We start from the raw sequence: 18,134 nt of genomic DNA, 5'->3' as shown, positions 1-18,134 counted from the left end.
ATATCAAATACAATCTTTTCTATACCTTTAATTAAAATTAAGATGGATCCTCAGAAACATAACCGTAAGGATCAACAGTATGAAAATTTTTGAGTTTCTTAATATACATTACCAAATTGCTATCCACAGAGGTGGTTGTGTGATTTTCACCATCGAGGTCCACGTTTATACCAACATGGAAGTATTTGTTATCTTACCCTTTCAAGAAACAGCTCTTTGAAGGAATTTGCCAGGGTAACCTTCTGAAGGAAGTTAGAATTTGGCTGAGCACCTATTAAATGCCATGGTTGAAACATCTTCCCCAATTATGCTCCCAATTATACTCTTACCCTTGTGAGACAAGCTATCACTGGCCCTATTTCACACCAGGCAGCCTGGGAGCTGAGTTAGGAGAGCAGGGTAGTACCATACTCACTACCACACTCCTGTCGGCCCACTGCCCTCCTTATCCTGTGTCCTAAGTACCTTGAGATGCCTTCCTATGCTTCCCAAAAGTGACCGCCCAGGGTTTGAACTCCCCAAAGAGCATATGACCACACACACAAATTTCTTCTGAAATAAGAAAAATCATACAAATATATATGTGTTGATTAGTTCTATAAGGAAAATTAAGATAGTGCTAAAGAGAGACTAATTCTGATTGGGAACAGGGAGATACTTTCTGAAAAAATGATACTTGTCCTAAACCTGCTTGTTGTCCAAGAGGTTCAAAGACTGTGAGACCATTCAAGGAGTGGGGAAAAGGCCAGTACAGAAAGGAGTAAGTGAGCAGTTAGAAATGGGTACGTGTAAGGTTGTAAAATAAGAAAATTCCAGTTCATATTGGGTCTTACAGGCCATATCACAGAATCTGGATTTTACCTTAATTGTAGAAGAATGATAATACCAGCTCCAATATATCTAAAGTCTCCTGTCTCATATCTGTAGATTAACAAGGGGGAGAAACAAAAAATTGTGCAAGAAAATACCTGCCTGAGAATAATGCTTCCCCTCGCCCTTACTCAATATGCCACTTCTTAACCTTGAAAAAAGGTAAAGAGAATTCAGTGTTTTACTGGTAAAACTTATTATCAACATCTTGCCAGCAACTATTTAAAATGAATTCATCTATGCATTCTCTAAAAGAAAACTTTTTCTCCACCCACTGTTAATATGATGTCCCAAGTGGCTTAGTTTCCTGGAATTACTATTAACACCTGCAATAATTTTTAAGTAGCACATCTCTGCTAACAAAACTCCCTTCACAACTTGGCCTCAGAAACAAACTATATCATTAGTTCAGAAACATTTCCAGAATGCCCACTGTGTATAGAGCCCTGAATTTATCTCTTTGAGGCAGGTAAATAAGCTCTTTGCTACAAATTGCTAAAATGCAAGGCCATACATGCAATGAGGGAAACAAGAGAATTTCCCTGCCTTTGCCCATACCTATCTTGAGGGAAAATAATATTAAGTTGCCAGAGCGGATCTACTTTTCATTCAGAGAAACACCCTATGGGTCACTGAAAGTATCTCACCACAAAATCAAGTCCCCAAGATCTGTCAGTGGTTCTGACTACAATAGTTTTCCTTGATATGCGGCAGTAATTTCATGAGCCTTCCCTTAGGAATACCCCTCACAGCAGCCACTGGCTCTCTTAGGGTCTCAAAAAGAATTTTGCTGATGTTTTTCATGGTCACAAAAACTTGACATAACCTTCCTACCTCACCTATACTCCAACATGTTGACAGATTCATTGGCTGGACATGCCAAATTATCATAACTCAGGAAGCACGAAATATATGACTAAATGAAGGCAAAGCATACCAAAAATAGCATTCTAATCAGCTTTTAGAGGGGGTGCAGGTCAAAAGATCAGCAAACCTGCTAATGATTCACGTTTCAACATCTTGCCAACAAGACACTTTAATTGACCAATCTCCAGCTGCTCTGCCCAGGAAACACTCTACTCCTAAAGAGCAGAACTGAATCTCAGCCACAGTCCTGCATATGTAGGATTAGGAAAGAGCTCTGCATGTGCCTCCTCTTGGTGTAAAACAAATTTAGACCCCCTACAGAATCCTATATGGTTGGAAGAATTGGAAATAAAAATGTACTCACAGCCCAACAAGTGGGTAGCACAATATTGATTCTAGCTTCTTAAAACAAGTAAAATATGTGAACTGGGAAAGAACCATGTGTGGGAGGGAATCATATCTCATAAGATGAAAGAAAATAAAAGAAAAGCAAGTTGAGAGGGAAAAAGCCAGCAGTTCCCTCACCACCAGTTCCCAGGCTGTCAGGTGTCCTGGTGTAGCTGAGCTGGCTGGGGAGCCCAGAAAGCACACTCAGAGATCCTGCTGCGCTGAACAGTCTCACGCCACAGGTGCGTATTAGATTTAAACAGAGGTCATGTTGTCCAGTGGTGCTGTGCAAGTGCCTGGGATTTCCAGGAGCCTGTGTTCTGAAGCCCGTGGCTTTATACTTCAGGTATCTCAGATCTTATAGAATAGGCACGAAACCTACCTATGTTCTAAGAAAAAGGGTTTTATAAGCCCTGAAAAGGAAATGCAGCCCTAATGGAAGTATGTGCTCTTTGTAAAAGGTGTTGCAGCCTAGAGATGGGAGAAGCCCAGGAGTTGGAGGATGAGACCCTGGGATCTCTAGTCAATTATTCATCTGCTCTGACCCTCAGAGACTCTTAGCTGTTAGCTCGGTGGAGGGCAATGGTGTCTGCCCTGCCTCCTGCTCTGGGCTACTGTGAAAAACAGAAGGTATAAAAGTGCTTCATTAATGTGATATACCACAGAGGGAAGACGTGATGAACCTGAGCCTGGTACTACGTACTTGTGCTACTCTGAGAAGAAGAAATGAACCAAGTAACTAGATCCCAGTCTCTGCATGCTGTCACGGAGGTGGCAGATGAACATAAAACATAACAGCCTTCCCAAAGGGCATAGGCTTGGAGGACAAACGGTTCTTGACATACTGGGTATTTATGGGCACTCAAAATTTTTCCCACGGTCCAAAGATCCTACAATACAGAAAAGACCTAACAACAGGTGAATCTCTAAGATCTTTTGTTTGGTTGGTTGCTTGGTTGCTGTTTTTCCTTCTTTGGTTTTAACCTGAAACAAGATCATTACAGTCTTCCCATAGAGTAGCTTCTATAATTGCAGTAGGTACATGGATTGGCCAGCAAACTTGCTAAAACATAAATCCTGATTCTATACATCTGGAGTGGGCCTGACATTCTATCTTTCTGACAAGTTCCAGGGTCCACAAGTGACACTGGAGGTAGCCAGGTTGGAAAGAACATTGAGAGACACCTTGGGAAGATTTAAGACATCATATACTTTTACTAGAGTAGAAAAAAAATTTTTTTAACTCTAAATCTTGTGGGGATAGTGAAGCCAAGGTTTAGCTCACTTGTCCAGCATCACCACAAGGCAAATCCTTCACTGCCCACAGAATCCACCACATGCCCTCCCTCATATTCTTCCCTCCACCAATCTGGCTATCCCACACTTGGTGCTTTCACCCTTGGGTTTCTTTTCCTGTCTCTGCACACCTTTTGGAAGTAAGGGATGGAGGGAGGTAAGAATATGACTATAGTACATGAAATATATCCTAGCCTTGAATCATGGAATCTCTTACTTAAAAAAGATAGGGAAAGCAATGAGGATGAGTTTCTAGCATGAAAAAAGCTAACCGCATTCTAGCTCTTAACGTACCACAATGGCATTTAACTCAAAGTGATTAGCTCTTTGTTTCCAAGGGTGGTCCCTGGTGCCTAGGCATGCACCAATAGACAAGGCTAGGCCCAATCTCTGCCTGCATTACATCTGAGGGTGGGGGGGGACATATTCACTGAAGCACTAGATATCTAACTCACTCATCTCATTAGGACCCTCAGAAGAAAAATCTCTAGATCCAAGGAGGGGAAAAGAGTTTAAGTAAAAATTTTGAAACTGAAGGTAATCATCAACATGCCTTCCACTTGTGGGCTATGTTCCAAAGAAAAAAGGGGGAGAGAGACAATTTGCATTGAATCAATTTCAGCTCTGCCCCCAATCACACAGATTTATAAAAGCCACGCTCTAAAAAGCTGCACTAAGAGGCACATGGGTGGCTCAGTCAGTTAAGCATCCGACTTTGACTCAGGTCATGATCTCATGGTTCGTGAGTTTGAGCCCCATATCAGGCTCTCTGCTACCAACACAGAGCCTATTTTAGATCCTCTGTCCTCCCACCTGTCTCTCTCTCTGCCTCCCCGCTGCCTCCTCCTCTACATGTGCACATTTTCTCTGTCCCTCTCTCAAAAATAAACATTTAAAAATAAATAAATAAAATAATTAAAAAAATAAAAAGCTGTGAAGTTTCAGTTCTTTTTGATTCCACTTATCCAACCAAAAGCATGAGACTGGGAAAAGTTTCTTCACTCCAGCTTTTCTGTCTTACAGAAGTACCTCGAGGGCCAGGAACTAAACAGAGGGGAAGAGGACTGAAAAAGTAAAAATAATTGCTCTTTTAAAAATGTACTGAAACAGGGTGCTTGGGTGGCTCAGTAGGTCAAGCATCAGACTGCTGATTTTTGGCTCAGGTCATGATCCAAGTGTCATAGGATCAAGCCCTGTGTCAGGCTTGGTACTGAGCATGCAGCCTGCTTAAGATTCTCTCTCTTGCACTCTCTCTCTCTCTCTTTCTCTCTCTCTCTCCTCTCTCTTTCCTCTCTCTCTCTCCCTCTGCGTGTCTCCCCCAGTTGCACACACTCTCTCTATCTCTAAAAATAAATCTAAAAAAAAGCTATTGAAACAGCAAATACTCCTAAATATACACAGAATTTGCCCTTTTAGAGAATTGCTGTGTTTCCACCTACAATTTGATCACGAATGGAGTAGTTGAAGAAATTTTGGCTGTAAATGAGGCTTAACACATACAAGGGAATATTTGTTCCCAAGTGCTTCTATTATGCCAGTAAATACTGAAAAGCAACAGAGAGCTTTCCCCTTCAGTCAGCACTATACTCAATGCCTTTCCTAGTACAAGCATTAAAGTTTCACAAGGAAATCTGCCCACAATGCTGCTAGAACTCCACAGGACTCTCCCGAGGTTATTTGGATTTCATTATTAAAATGTATTTTTAAATACCCTTGCTAAGATCAGAGGTCTTGCAAAATTAAGATTAAAATACCCTAGCTTTGTCCAGTGTCACAGAGCTACGAATGGATCAGAGAGGGCAGAGGTGGAGGAGACACTGAAGTGACTTAGGACCAGAAGTGGGTACAGAGAATCATTGTGGTGAACACTGAAGGCATTCCCATCAAGAGCATCATGGACAATCCCTAGGGGTGCCTGGGTGGCTTAGTCAGTTGAGTGTCCGATTTCGGCTCAGGTCATGATCTCACAGTTCGTGGGTTCGAGCCCCGCATCAGGCTCTGTGCTGACCGCTCGCTCAGAGCCTGGAGCCTGCTTCAGATTCTGTGTCTCCTTCTCTCTCTTGCCCCTCCCCCACCCATGCTTTGTCTCACTCTGTTTCTCAAAAATATAAAATATAAAATAAAAAATGTAAAAAAATTAGAAAAAAAAAGAGCATCATGGACAATCTCACCACCACACAGTATGCCAAGCTCATGCAGAACTTCACCTTGAAGACCCAGAGCACCATGTGTGAAATCAAACCCCAGAATGACCTCACCTCCCTTTGAATTTGCAAGAAAAACTAAATTACGGTTGTACCAGGTAAAGACTATTTCCTGATTGTGATTCAGAATCCAAATGAATAAGCTACTCTCTTGGCTCCCCACATCATTCCTTCATTTAATAGCCCCAAGAATAATAATGCTAATCATGTCAAACAATTGGCAGGTGGAAATCACCTTAGAGCCTACTTTGACCAATCCAGTGACCAGTCATGGGCTGTAGCTCCACCCACCCCACCCAGAACCATCCCTCTGCTGACCAATCACCCTTGAGTTCTTGGGAGGGCCTTCTTTCCTCACCTCCAGGTTTTAAAGCAAGAGCTTTGACACCCTGCGTCCTTCTGACCTTCACTTCACTTTGTCACCTTTGGAAAAGACTGTTTTGTCTTTAACTAAGAATAACTGAAGGGGGGCCTAGGTGGCTCAGTCAGTTAAGCATCTGACTTTGGCTCAGGTCATGATCTCACCATTGCCGAGTTCAAGCCTGTGTCAGGCTCTGGGCTGACAGCTCAGAGCCTGGAGCCTACTTCAGATTCTATGTCTCCCTCTCTCTCTCTGCCCCTCCCTGCTCTCTCTCTCTCTCTCTCTCTCTCTCTCCCTCTCTCTCTCTCTCTCTCTCAAAACTAAACATTTTTAAAAATTTAAAAAAAAACAACAAAATGCTAAATAAAATAAAATAAAATAAAATAAAATAAAATAAAATAATTAAATACCCTAGTCTTGTAGGTATGGTGACCCCTTTCATTGAGGACTTCTTATATATGGTAAATAATGAGACGGATTTAGGGTCTAGGAAGTTTTTGCTGAGATCTAAACAGCTTCTTTCAGTTCACTGAAGTGCTATTATAGGGACTTGTATGGTACCTAAGAGCTTACAGCATTAATGTCACCTTAAGAATCTAGTCCCCAATCCTGGAAAGCTGCATTCCTTATTTATTAAATCCTATAATAAATAAGAAATTGCACTGACCATATTCAGGCAACAGTTTAAGGAACAATGTTAAGTCATTTGCATAACATGAAACCAAAAGAAACGTGCTTTCACATTGCAAAACACGTATGTGGTCAATGAGTCTTGTTTCTCCGTGGGTTACCAGGCATTCTAGAATACAAACTAATTTGGATATAAATTTTAAAAAGTAAAAAAATAAAAATAAAAAAATAATAAAAAAATAGAGTCATGAGATGCAGAATGGGGACTATGTCCAGTATGAGCTCCAAAGATAAAGCATTCAGGCTCTACACTCACATGAACCTTCCTGGCAACAGTCACTGGTCTAGGGAACATTAGCCAAATAGCTTTTGTTACCTCCTCACCCATATGTTCAACCTTCTCAACATACCTCTCCTTTCCCCTAACCTCTAGCCTGTCCTGTTCTTACTCCTGGCAGGTCTAGCAACACATATTTAGAATCTCCAGGAATCTGGAGAGGGGAGAAGGTGTCCTGGGGTTGGTATTCAATAAGCAGGAAGTTCAAGTGATCTCAGGGTATTCTACGGATATAAAGGGCTGTAAAAGTAGAAAAGTAAGAATGACAGGAATTTCCCAAGAACTATAGATTACCATGACAAAGTACAAAGACAGCAATACTTCTTTTTAAATTAGGGAACTTATTTTTTTTTTAATTTAAATTTTAGGTCACTAACATACAGTGTAAAACTGGTTTCAGGAGTACAATTCAGTGATTCATCACTTACATAAAATACCCAATGCTCATCACAGCAAGTGCCTTCTTTAATACCCATCACCCATCTAGCCCATCTCTAAATTAGGAAACTTAAAACAAGCAAAAGACTAAAGTGCCAAACAAAAAAACAAGATTAAGTGAGTGCCACACATATAAAAAAGCCAAATTAGCCAATTACTGTCCCCGTAGAACTCACAGAAAAGCATCCAGATCTGTGAAACGATAGGACAGGTCAACGGATCTACAGTAAAACCTTGGATGGCAAGTAAGTTGTTCTGCGAAGTGTTCCGTAAGACAAACATTTCTAATTTTTTTTAACATTTATTTCTTTTTTAGAGCAGAGACAGAAAGACCACGAGCCAGGGAAGGTTAGAGACAGAGGAAGACACAGAATTCGAAGCAGGCTCCAGATTCTGAGCTGTCAGCACAGAGCCTGACTCAGGGCTCAAACCCACAAACCGTGAGATCATGACCTGAGCCGAAGTCAGACACTTAACCGACTGAGCCACCCAGGTGCCCCACGAGCAAACATTTCTAATAAATTTTAACTTGATTAACAAGTGATGTCTTGCAGTATGAGTAGTATATGATGCCAAACATCACATGATCACAACTGAGCCAATGGTTGTCTCTCTCGTTGCGGGACTGTGGGTGATCATCTCCCATTTCCAGGATGCTCAGTCTCAGGCTGCGGCATTTAGCAGAAAACAGTGACTTTTCAGAACACTGGAAGGTGCCCACGCTGGCACTGGTGTCTTTTTTGTCACCTCAAAGCACCTTTGGACCTTTGCTTTTCCATACAAGAGTAAGCTTATGAATGTTTTGCTTCATTCTAGGTCAGGCTGCCTGCAGATATAGACCCTTTTCTCTTCTGCCTTATTGCCAGTTACATTAAATACAGTATGTGACAAGAATTTATTAATACTGTACTGTATTCAACATCCTTGCAAGCAAATACAATGGCTCCCATGCAGAAAAAGATTCCATTGAGCCAACAGACAGAAGTGATTCCATTAGTGATAGTAAAAGTCATCCTACACAGTAACCCTCCTCTCTCTTGTCTCCCTCACACCAGGCACAAAGGTTTTCAAAGGTTATTTTTCCTTATATTTTGCATTTTATTTATTATTTTGTAATATATTACATTATTGTAATCATTTTTATATGAATATTTTTGGGTTGTGGAATCATGTGAGTTTGCATTATTTTTTTTAAATTTTTTAATGTTTATTTATTAGGATGACACAGAGAGACAGAGCGCAAGTGGGGGAGGGGCAGAGTGAGAGGGAGACACAGAATCTGAAGCAGGCTCCAGGCTCCAAGCTGTCAGCACAGAACCCTACATGGGGCTCGAACCCACGAAGTACAGTATCATGACCTAGGCTTAAGTCGGATGCTTAACCAACTGAGCTACCCAGGTGCCCCTCCATTATTTCTTAAGGGGAAATTCACTTTGATATACAAGTGCTTTCGATTACAAGCATGTTTCCAGAATGAATTATGTTCACAAACCAAGGTTTTAGTGTATACACCATATTCAAGAATCAAATGTTTGAGAAAAGGATAAAAAATATCTTAAAGACATCAATTCTTCCCAAGTTGATCTATAAGTTCAGTGTAATTCCAATCAAAGCACCAAGGTTCTTCATGGAATATTATAGACTATTCTAAAATGTTTGTAGGAGTACAGTGATCCATGAATAGCTAAGGGTCTTATAAAGAAGAATGAAGTTAAGGAATCATCCCAGATATATAAAGTTATAAAGCTATAATAACAAAAATGTGTCTTACCACTGCTATAGGGATGACAAATAGACCAATAAAATAGAATAAAGAGCTCGTAAATCCCCAGTGTATATGGAAACAATATCTAATAATGATAGCCAATATTAAAGTATAATTTACCTAATATCATGATGCTTAAGAGTATGAACTCTGGAGCCAAAATGCTTGCATTCAAATCTCAGTTCTACCACTTACTATTGTGTCACAGTTTACTCATCTATGAAATGGGATGATAATTTATATCTCAGAGATATAAATACCTCCTGGCATTGATACCCTCGTATAGTGACTTCCCCCATGAAATCATGGCTAGGCCTGTGTAACCAATAAAATACTGAGAAAGTGATGATGTGTGCCTTTCAATGTTAGGCATACTAAACATTGTAGCTTCTGTCTTGACCTCCTGGATCACCATCTCTGGAGGTAGCCAACTAACAAATTGTAAGACCACTCAAGTAGCCCTGAGGAGAGGGCCAGCAGAGATGAACAGAAGCCCCTATCCAACAGCCAGCAAAACTTGTCAGACAAGCGAGTTAACCAACTTGAAAGCAGAATCCCCAATGTCCAATCTTGGCTTCGGATAACTATAGCAATAATGTCAGCAAAGGTCTGAACGAGCTGCTGGTGCACTGCAGGCACTGAATAAATTAGAAATTCCATTAGTATTATCATTATACAATACTACAGATCCAGCAGAAAGTCATGGTACAGGGAGTTCTATTCTCTGCCCACAAAGATAGTGTCTGAATTATCTTTGCATTCCCCAGGCCCAGTAAAGGCTCAATAAAATGGTTTATAGGGTGCCAACTATGGGCCAAGCACTGCTGTAGGCAATGAATGAATGAATAAATGCCTAGAAACCACTGCAGCTGTTGCATCGCAGCACTGCATAGCACAGCAAATAAGATCCGTACGTAGAAAAGAACAGAAACTCAGGGACTTAGGCAAATGACCTTTCAGTCCAAATTCCCCTTCCTTCAGAGAGTCTAACTCACCTAGTCTGGCTAAGCAACTTATTATATTTACAACCACTGAAATACTCGTGGGGAAGAAACATCACAGGAAAAAGATGAGAGTAGCAAAAAACTTAAATAATCAAATCTTAGCATAGTCCTTGTATATTCCATCCAACTTTCAAGTGATCTCTACAGGTTGATTGAAGTTATATTGGATTTTAAAACAAACAGGAACTTATAGATCTCTCCCCTCTGTCACTGATACATTATATATTTAAATGATATGTGTGTCAGTTCCCTTAATTTAATCTGTCCATCTTAGGACAAAAGAAAAGTTGTTTCCTTAAACAACTCAGAAAATGTTTGGGGAGTGCTATTTGACAGTGGATGTATTTGAAATTACACACATAGTTTTCACCTCATATGCAGATAAACTTTTACTTTAGGCAGTCCTCACATTGCATGGCTGCAAGACACACAACATGTATTTACCACAGTTTAGTTAAATAATGTTAATCTCTCGACAATGTGCTTCAGATGTCACATGCAGTATGTTCACCATGAGTATAGCAATTGCATGAAGTACAAACTTCACCGCTAGCTCTTCAGTCCACGAATCACTACACAGAAACCAAGACACATCAGGATCAATGACCACCCCGTCATTTCTTTCACGGTCTGTCAGTTGTCCACTGAGCCTCATCTGTCATGTAGTTCACACACAAACAGTAGAGCGTGTGGTTGTGTTGCCTCCTTTCAACAAGTGATAAGGCCGCATACCACTTTTACAAAAATGGGACAATCAAAAGAATGGACAAAGATGAAAATGCAGCAAATGCCAAAAAGTGAAGTACAACTGTTATTGATTAGAAAATGCTCATCAAGATAGAATAAGATCTAGGCCCGCAAGAAGGTCACAGTATAACCTGTATTGGAAAAAGTCCAGTGAATATAAGAAAGAGGGTAAAACCAATTCACCATCTTTTTAGTTAAACTGAATTAGGAACAGAAAGCCCCTTTGGATGAAATAAGGCCTTTGCCTTTGTTTGGATTGAAATGGTAATCAAACACAAATCTCAATCAGTTTCACTAGCCCTCAAGCCAAAGCAGTGAAGTCAGTTGCCACGTTGAAAGAAAACTATAATTGGTACTAGAGACTGGAAAAGGACCTTCCACTGCCAATACAGGCTGATTTTACTGTTTCATAAGTCAGCATGAATTGATGAATGTTATCTGGTGAAGCGGTAACTCAGTTAAGATGCTTTTGTGAAATTTACACCCAGATTCCAAGGAGATATGGAAGAAATAGCTGACCATGGGAATGTTGTCACTGCCACCGTACAAGAGACTAGCTATGCAGCCAGAAAACTTAATGAAGGAGAATTTATCAATATAAATGAGGGAAGTGGTTGAGATGAAAAGGATGAAGACGTCCCAGAGGAAGTGACGCCAGCAGAAATCTTCACATTAAAAGAACTCTCAGAAATATTTTACAATGTTGAAAGTACGAGGCATAAAATGTTGGAAATTGATCCAAACTTTAAAAAGGAGTAGGACAGTTTTTCAAGGCATAAAACAGATGCTCACTCCATGTCTTATGTTATATGATGAGAAAACAAGCAATTATACAAACAATGCTTAATAAGTTATTTACAAAGAAATAAAAAGTATAATTCTCAATACTTCTAATGTTCTAAGGTTGCAGTGTATTAAGTGAATATTAGACTTATTAAATTTTTCCTTTCCCTATACATTTATAGTGGACAGTAAGAGAATCTTTAATGTTTGGACCAGAAACAAAATCATGCAACTTTCCCCATTGGTTATTAAAATCACTTATTATGGTTTCAGCTCGTACAGTCATTTTACTATCCTGAACTACTCTGCAAAGTGAGGACTGCCTGCATTTTTAAAGTAGTCATGATGGAAGAGGAAAAAATAAATGTGTAAGACATGACTGATCTGTTATATTTCAGTGGTTAACAGTATAGCTCAAAACAAATAGTAATCATCTTGGCTAGCTAGACTTTGGATCCCAGAATTTCAGGACACAACAGAAAAACTACTGCCTTTTCCCAAGTATGAGAAAAAATTTGCTTTTGTTGTAGACCCAAAGCAGAAACGCACGAGACTAAGATTTAAGGAGTCCAGGCTCAAAACTGGGCTCTACTACAAACTCCCTGTGTGACTCAGGGCAAATCCTGCTATTCATTCTACAAACATTTATTGCCAGACCCCTGCTATGTGTTGAGGATGTAAAATTGAATACTGTATAGAATCTGGCCTCAAAGATCTCACAGCCTATTAAGAAAGAAAACCCAAATGGTTATAGTACAGTTTTCATCAATAAATCAGATCTAATAATGCTTACCTCCCAGGGCTCCTGGGAAGATAAAATGAAACTATATGAGAAAGCATTTTGCTATCAGGACTTATGAGTACTAGCTAGTACTAATATAATTGTACCACTAAACAAAAACTATACTGGATTACTCTTATCCAGTGGATCTCACAGTGTGGTCTCCAAACAAGCAGCATTAGCATCACCTGGAAACATACTCAAAATGCATATTATCTGTCCCCACCCCAATCTAGTGAATCAGAAACTCAGGAGGCTGCAGCCCAAAAATCTGTTTTAACAAAACCCTCCAGATGATTCTAATGCAGTTGAAGTATGAGAACCACTGCTGAGTATCATCTACATAAGATTAAAATACAGGTAACACTGATTTTAGTAGGCACAAGACATTCACTTCCCTATAATCAATAAGGAAATTAAAGCAGAATATAACTAAGTTTTCTGGTTGGTCAGGATAATTAGCAAAATTCCCAAGGCACCATTAATCATCACGTTTGTATAGACCACAGTCATCCTGCTTCTCAAGTCTTTCCACTAAGATCAGAATCAAAATAGAGCCATACCCATAGTAATTGCACTGATGGTGTGAGTTATGTCTTGGGTCTAAGTTTTAAATAGACAACACAGATCAGAGAAATCCAAATAAGCTTTTTGCTCAAAAAAAGCAAGTAGAAGACTGTTACATTAATGAGATGGTCATGACTAACCCAATTTGAGAATTCACCTTGGAAAATTCTTTCAGAATCCATAGCACATTCAGGTCAATATCTTCAATGTTAATAAAGGTTTATTCTTTGATGATGAAAGTCATGTTTGGCCCTGCCAGGAGCCATTTGGGATAGTGAATTAGAAGAGCTCCCAAACATGGTAGTTCCCAAAATTTTACCATATTTTGAAAAATTTTCCTAGTTCCAGTGGTTCCATAAAATACGTATCTCCATGTATTGTTAAAAATGGACAGCCATCTCATTTTCACATGTTCATTGATTATCACCTAGAAGATAAGGCAGGTAGTACAGATGTTTGTGACAAAGCCACCCAGAACCTACAGAGCCTAGCAGAGATGGAGCACTCAAAAAACATTTGTTGACTGAATGAATCCCCAAGGTTGGACAACATGAATAATAATGGATACAATTTTTTACTACCCACCATCTATCATAAACAATCTTCACAACAGCTCTGTGAAATGAGCATTATGATTTCCACCATTCAGATGAAGATGCTGAAGATTATGTAAGTTTAAAAGAAGAGTCAGGGGGCGCCTGGGTGGCGCTGTCGGTTAAGCGTCCGACTTCAACCAGGTCACGATCTCGCGGTCCGTGAGTTCGAGCCCCGCTCAGGCTCTGGGCTGATGGCTCAGAGCCTGGAGCCTGTTTCTGATTCTGTGTCTCCCTCTCTCTCTGCCCCTCCCCCGTTCATGCTCTGTCTCTCTCTGTCCCAAAAATAAATAAACGTTGAAAAAAAAAAAAAGAGTCAGAATCATTCATTTAGTGAGTGACAAATTAAAAATCTGAACAGAGGTTCTTCTGACGCAAGTCTTTTCACTTAACCAACTGAGCCACCCAGGCACCCCAACACAAGTCTTTTCAAAGAGACTATTGCTAAAGTGATAGGACACTGTCACCTTCTTTATCCACTAAAGACTGTACATTATATGTACCATATGAATTCTTTAACAAGCCAAAAATCTTTAACAAACCAAAAATTTTGGTGTTTAACAAACAAAAATTCTTTAACACTTCAAGTTAATCTCATAGAATACCTGCTATTAGTTTAAATGATTACCCAGAAGTCTGGCAGCTTCCTTTCCCTTTTGAGCCCTTTATCTTTGTAATTTTGGCTGAGGTATTCATTGCTTTGTTAACAGGATTTGCCCTTGTTATTGATTAGTTTATTTAGAATAGCAGGATTCCTGGAATACTTGAAGGCTTTTTGCCATCGAAAATTACCTGGCCCAGGATCATATATTGGTTCCTTTATTTTATTTTTAACAGAACCACAGGTGCTAATTAGGTGTTCTTTCAAGCTGGCAGAATAAGATTCTGAGGCCCCAAACTGCTGTCAGTCTCATCATCATTAGCCCTGAAGTGCTCCTCTATGAGGAACTTTTCACACTTGACATGTCCCTGCTCTTCGCAAATTATTTTAAACGACTTCTTAATTAGAAGTACTACTTGCCCAGTGTTAATGAAGCAGGCAGGAGCTGCCTAGTGGTCAGGAAATAGAGACAGTTCTGATTCCCCTTGTTCCTCTTTGAAGACCCCCATTTCTAACTGAAATTAGAAATTAACTGTGTCTTGTCTTTAATCAGTGTTGTCTTCTTTACAATAAAATGTGAATTCTTTATCTCTGGGTTGCAGATTTTTGCAGGCATCATAAAACTCAAATCTAGTTAACCTTATTTTCACGTTTTCCCACTTCTACCATGACCTCTGAAATACATAGAGAAGAGATTATTTGTTTCAGAAAGAATTATCTACTTAGTCTATGTCTCTAACCCAGGTAGTCATTCCTGGATGTTTTGCAAAGGTATTGAGCAGCCTGTCAAAGGAAGTGTTCTCTCATTAGGAAGACCTGCCAGAGAGAACTCGACAAGAAAGCACTGTCAAATTCAAAGAATTATTTTTCCCCACACCAGTTAGGAAAACATGTTACACTGTCCGCCTGGGTTAAGACTTTTTGTTTTGTTTTGTCTTGATTCCCACTGATTATTCACAATTTTGTTTAATAAATTACTTAAGTAAAAAGAGATGGCTCATGCCTCAATTTTATTTTAAAAACATTTCCGTGGTTATAAAACCATGTGACAGGGAAAATCGTAACAAACATTTTCTTGGTTATAAAACCACGGGACAGGGAAAATCAGATTGGGATATACATATGTGAAAATTTTATTATAAGAGAACTACTAACAGGTCCCTGGCAGCCCATTCTCACAACTCTGGACCAAGGCTTATTCAGATCTGAGGGGGTACATCAGCCTTACTTTGAAATTGAGTCTAGATATGTCTGGAATCAAGCCATGCTGAATTCTTCCCTCCTCTTGCCATAGTTCCCATGCCCCTATCTTAGCTGATATTGCCTACCAAGCTGGCCTGCACATCCCTTTGAGGACATCTTCATATTTACCTCCTCTTTTCATGGAACCCAACCCCACCACATCAGAGTGCTTTGTTCGTGGCAAACAGATAATTAATAAATGCTTAAAGAACAAATTGAATATGTAAAGGTAAATTATACTAAAAATTGATTACTAAATCCAAGTGTCTCCCCTCTAACCTTCAACAATAATAGTACCATGCATTCAGCACTACTACATTCCAGGCGCTCTGCTCATTGCTCTGCATGCATTACCTTACGTATTTATTGTAACAACACCATGAAAAATGTATTATACCACCTCTGCTTTAGAGACACGAAAAAGAGGCTTCCATCGGAAGATAGCTTGCCTCACATCACATGGAAAGAATGGACAGAGCCAGGCTTCTAGAATGAAATCACCAGACCATGCTCCCTTAACCAGCATTAGATGATACAACATAGCTCCTCTGGCTGTACCCTCTGCCTGGAGCTAAACCTCATCCAAAAGCACACCCAGCAAAAATTCAACAGATTAATAACTAAGCTCCAAATCTGCTGAGCTTCTAAAAACTTACGAGAAAACATCTTATTAACTGGTAGCTTCTGGGTACTTATCTGTTTCACCCATAGCCATGTAGCCTTCAAAGCAGTAGTGAGTGTCTCCCAAAGGGTGTCCCAGGGTCATCTGTATTAGACTCCTGTAGGTACTTGTTGAATATGCAGATTACTAAACCTCAACCCAGACCTCACAGGTCAACACCCTTATAATGGGTCCCAGGAGTAGGTAATTTTTAATAAGTTTCTTAGAGAACAGATTCTTGGGCACACTAAAGTCTCAGAATTATTAGTCTAGGGCCTCAAAGCCAAGGTTTCTCTTAAATATAGTCATTCTGTCCCTTTGTTTTAAGTGCAGGTGGTTAGGCATGGATCACATCTCCAATATTGCTTTCCCCATCCACACTTTGAGCAAGTTTGGCTTGCTGCAATTATATTCAAGTCCTTATTTTATAAGTGAGGAAACAAAAGTTGAGAGCCATTAAATGATTTCCCCAAAATCAGATTTGAAGGCAAGCTTCCTGATTCTCAATCTTGTCTTTCTCTGAAGCTTAATTAGAATCATTAGAAGTAAATAGTGAACTACCGTTAGATAGCCCTTTGCAAAAAGAATGAAGAGATTTGTAATAGACCAGCTGATCAGACAGGACAGGTCCTAAGAAATAAAGGGGAAAAAAATCACTGACCTAAATTTAAAAAGATGCGCAATAATTCTGTAATATTTTCCACTCTCTTCCCATAAATTTACTAAAACAATAAAAGGTAGAATTATATCACCTTTTATTGCAAAGCCCTATATTTATGATTTTATGGTGCAGTATAGAGACAGTACAAGTTATTTCAGGGTTTCTTTTGTTTTAATAACAACACATAAAAATTCTTGATGATATTTTGTTTTTGTTTTTGTTTGTAAGAAAGAGCCCTCTACAAGTAACTCTTAATGTGTACTACCACTCAAGTCATACTTTTCACTCAGATTCACCTTTACTGATGAAATATTAGGTTTTAACTTTCTAAATGTCTTTAAATCTTTTTATTCGCAGTATAGGGAAAAAAGTCTTAAAATAGTTAACTATGAAGAAAAAAGACTTCCAATAATAATTTCTTTCTCTCATTTCACAAATTATCTAGAAATTATATTCATTGCAGTAACAGAGTTGCTCTTCTCTGTCAAATTCAGAACAAAGCTAGCAAATTGAATCCTCAGAAAAAATAAACATGTTTTAAAATACCCACATATACTTAAATATACAAAAACTAAACAATATAACTACAATACTACTCCCATTCCTAGTCTATGACTTGAATCCATGGTCAGTCTGTAACAGGTAGTTTAAGGAAGAGACAAAAGTTCCCAGATACCCTGAGATCTTTCGTCTTTGCTTATACAGTGACGTTTAATGTTTTTACAATGAAAGCCTTACCAGAGGTGCCAAATCCAAAAATTTACCTTTTGCCTGGGAAGCCTCCTTGTGAGCCAAGCTCAGATAGTCAAGTATCTCTTTTTGAAAAGCAGAGAGCGAACACTGACTGCTATCCCAAAGGTTGATGAGTGAGGTCACCAGCAAATTCACAGGGAGTTTCAGGGCACCAGGCACCTTCACTGGGGAAACAATGAGATGACCAGTTAGATCTTTATAAGAGACTAAAAACCTTCCATGAAGACTCAATTACAGATAGCAACAACCCCTCAGGTAGTGTAAGACCTATAGTATTCTGTAGCTGGGAAGTTCTTAGCCTACAGAAATGGAAAACTGGTTTTGTCCTCTAATCTTTGTTTGAAAAGACATGAACATGGAGAAGAGGGTACACAGAGAGCACAGAAGACTAATGATATGATCCAAGGTTACTAAAACTTAATAAATAGTTCTTACTTCTCAAGTCTTATAGGATGGTAGCAAACCAAACTGAAAGAGTCTTGAGATATCACACAAGAATATGTAAAGGAAAGTCAAAGTCCATATACTCTTTTGTCTTGCAAAATCTCAGAAAAAAAAAATGTTAGTTTCAGTAACAATCACTGAA

General features: G+C 39.3%; 1 long non-coding RNA gene across 1 annotated transcript in view; it reads right to left on the bottom strand.

The window, feature by feature from the left end:
- Positions 1-18,134, bottom strand: part of LOC109503563 — a 538,043-nt gene that overhangs the window by 275,802 nt on the left and 244,107 nt on the right. Inside the window, exon 3 of the long non-coding RNA XR_006585236.1 lies at positions 17,560-17,712. This is a non-coding gene — a long non-coding RNA (uncharacterized LOC109503563). The remainder of the gene's footprint in view (positions 1-17,559; positions 17,713-18,134) is intronic.

This window comes from Felis catus, chromosome C2, assembly GCF_018350175.1.
Source record: "Felis catus isolate Fca126 chromosome C2, F.catus_Fca126_mat1.0, whole genome shotgun sequence".
In the NCBI taxonomy this organism is placed as follows: domain Eukaryota; kingdom Metazoa; phylum Chordata; class Mammalia; order Carnivora; family Felidae; genus Felis; species Felis catus.
Note: the sequence above shows the minus strand (reverse complement) of the source record. Positions and strands in the feature narration are given on the sequence as shown.